A 3,625-nucleotide genomic window follows, 5' to 3' on the forward strand; every position below is an offset into this window, starting at 1 on the left:
TAAAACTGTCATATCTCTTTAAATACTCATCTGATTCTCGCAATCTTGGTGTCTATAGAAAGCTTATTAAATTTCCTATAATTCTTATGAAGAAAGGTTTTACTGAATCGAAATTTATCTATGTCAAAAATTAGTATTTTTACGCTGTTTGTTGTAAATCGTTTTTCATATTTTCTATATAAGTTGTTTCAGTAAAATCCTAATATCTCTCTGAATAATGATCCGATTCTAGCGATCTTGGTACTGTTGAAGAGATAATTCAATTTTCCAAATGTTTTATGAAGAAATCATTCACTAATTATTGATTATTCTAAGTCAAAATTATTATTTTATTGCTGTAGTTCGAAATCCATTTGTTTCAGGATTTCTAGAAAACTGTTTCGGTATAATATCTATATCTCTTATGTTATAACTCCGATTTTAAATATTTTAGTGTCATTAGAAAGGGAATTTGATTTTCTAAAACTTTTATGAAGAGAGTATTCTCTGATTTGGAATATTTCAGTATCAAAACTTTGTATTTCCGATGTCTCCTGTGATTCGTTACTCCATATTCCTTCTCAGAAATAGTTTCAGTAAAACTATCATAACTCCCTCAGTTTTAATCCATTTTTAATGATCTATATATCGTTGGAAAGATAATTGAATTTCCTATAATTTTTATGAAGGAAACTTTTACTGAATTCGTGTAGTTATTGGTCAAAAATAGTATTCTTTCTGCTGTACTGTAAGAGTGTGAATTTTAATGTTAGGGCCTTGACCCATGTGTTATTATAGGTAGTAGTGACGAGATAACAAGTTTAAGCAGCGGGATTTGAGGTAAGGAAATTAGATAGTTTTGTATGTGTTTATCTACATAAATTTAAATTCTTTATGTATTGAAATATGACTTATGATTTGTTTTTATGAATATGTATATGGTACTGAGAATGTGTGGTATGGACACAATATGAGTTTGTGAATTGATACATAGATTATGGTTGTATGACTTGTATATGTTGTATGTTGTATGTTGTGTATTGTATGTTGTATGGTGTATGGTTTATGTTGTATGTTATATGTTGTATGCTAACGTCTCAGGTAAAGTGAGGGACCATGGTGGGGTATGATACGGGATAAGGCCGTTGAATGTAGAGATACCCTACCCTACATTTTACTGAGTCGTGTATGAGATTGTTATGGTGGGTATGATACAGTGATGTTACTGTTGAATATAGAGATACCCTATCCTATAACAATGGTAGGGCTGCATAGGCCCATGTTATTATATGGGCAGATTAGGCCCAGGATATTGTAGGGTCAGGCTAGGCCCGGGTTATGTAAGTAATGGCTATGATATGCCAATGTTGTGATAATGTTATTATTATCTATAGTATTGATATGATTATGTTATGAGTATGATATTGGAGTTATGATCTCTGTATATGTGTACGGTGTGAACAAATAGTATAGACTTGTATGATAAAGGTTTCCATATGTACAGTTATTTGGTTATAGTTATAAAAGAGCATGTATGATATTGCTAAAACTTAATAAATACATTAATGGTATGTGTGATATTATATGGTATTGTTTGATAAGCATTTCCTTACTGAGCTTTTAGCTCACCCCCCTTACTTTCCCCCTACAGGTATTAGACAGGGAAGTATGTATAGTGAGCAGGGTCAGTTCTGGTACGTATACTGTGAGCGGCTACGGGCGGACAAACGATCTAGAACGCCAGTGGTGCCTTAGTTTTATTTTAAGCAGTTGATAAATCTAACACAGTGGAAATGCATTATTTAAAATTATTTACTTACTGTATCTTGTTTTACAAATGAAGGATCCTTCTCTGTTGCATTTTGATTTTTTTTAAAATCCACTGTTGTATTTAAATTATTTTTTTATCTTTTCAAATTATACATGAAAATAGTATTTTTGTAAAATAAGGCAAAATATCGGGGCGTTACAGACTCATATTAAGAAAATTGACTTAAAACAATAAAGACTAAAAACTAAAAATTAAAAGTCATAAAACTCAAAAAAAAAAAAAAAATTCAAAATAAAAATAAAAATTAAGTCACCCCCCCAAACTAAAGTGACACATTGTCCCCAATGTGACATTAAAGAAAAAGGAAAGGAAACTTACCTGAGCGCCACATCAATAAGCGGTTGACACCCGTAATAAGCGTCATGCAAGACAACTTGAAAATTGTTATTGTACTTGCCTTCAAGCTTGGCAAGCGATGAGTTTGAACCAAAATCAGCACCAACAACATAAGACTTTGGATGATGTGCTTGGGGAGAAGCCTTTCGTAGCTTGTAGAGGATATAATATGGTGTTGATGAAATACATGGATTCATTGGTGGTTTATTAGTCAATATCATTGATGAAGTCGAATCAATGATGTCATGTGCTTCCTCATCCTCCAATGTCACGGTATCTACTCTTTCATCTAACAAACCTTCTTCTTGTTGCTCACTCTCCACGTGGGTATTCATACCCTCACTTGTGATTTCATATTCAATGAGTTCCTCTTCACAAGGATCTTGATCTTCAATTGTAGGCTCATTATCTTCCTTGTACTCAACTAATGACCCTTCTTCATTGTAGCAATAACTCTCATAACTTTCATCATTGGAATTATTACATTCTGAATCATGAGCCATTGAATTATCACATAAGGATCTCACCATGTCAGTTAAGCAATTAATCTCTCCTGGAAGTGATTGCATAAGTGCTAGTAGTTGCTCCTCTTTTTTAGATTGTTGGGATGAATTTGGGCAATAAGGTGGGTATTGGTGCCTCCAACCCTGAAGTGATGGATCCCAATGCCAGTCGTAATCAAAATCTGCCATGTTATTCAACAAATTTATTACATCATAGCCTCTCATTAATAGAGGTGCTCCAGTTGCCTCTGCTCCATAATCAACCCAGCTTCTTGTTTCATTATTAAGTCCATTATAAAATAGCCACGTAAAACACCCACTTGAGAAAGTGGGATAACATCTCTCTCCATACTCTTTAAATCTCCTCCAAGCAGAATAGAATGGCTCATTATGTTGTTGGACAAAATCCTCAAGATATAGCATCTGGATTTATCTTGCAGGTCAAACTCATAAGTAAAACATTAGTAAAATTAAAAAAAATAAAACTAAATTAGTACTAAAAAGATAAAAATTTGAAATAAAAAAACATTAATACTAAAACTAAAAAGAAAACCAAATTAGAACAAAATTTAATTTTTAATAATATTAACTATCACTCCCCGACAACGGCGCCAAAAACTTGTTGCGATATTTTGCACACGCAAGTGTACGTATCGTTTCAAGTAGTAGACTCACTAGGAGTGAGGTCGATCCCACAGGGAGTGTAGTTAAGTACTTTGAAATTCAACCTTTACTTCTATTTGATTAAATAAAAGATAGGAAAAAAAACAATGAAGTATAAGAAAAAAATAGTTGGAAGCAACAATTCAAGAAAATTAATAGTTAATAAACTAGGGTGTCGATTTCAATTGTTTCTATTGAATATGGTCTAATATGATTATTTTCCTAATATTAATTCCTATGCAATAGCAGGTTTACTAAGGTAATTTATAGTCTTCTCAGATATATAAACCTCAATTACATGCAAACTTTCTAC

General features: G+C 32.4%; 1 long non-coding RNA gene across 1 annotated transcript; it reads left to right on the forward strand.

Annotated features, from left to right (window-relative positions):
* The first annotated feature begins 346 nt into the window (after positions 1-346).
* Positions 347-1,878, forward strand: LOC133035157 (uncharacterized). The gene is made up of 2 exons (XR_009686430.1): positions 347-819; positions 1,631-1,878. It is a non-coding gene; the product is annotated as an uncharacterized LOC133035157 (long non-coding RNA).
* Positions 1,879-3,625: the final 1,747 nt, after the last annotated feature.

This window comes from Cannabis sativa, chromosome 2 (assembly GCF_029168945.1).
Source record: "Cannabis sativa cultivar Pink pepper isolate KNU-18-1 chromosome 2, ASM2916894v1, whole genome shotgun sequence".
Taxonomy (NCBI): Eukaryota; Viridiplantae; Streptophyta; class Magnoliopsida; order Rosales; family Cannabaceae; genus Cannabis; species Cannabis sativa.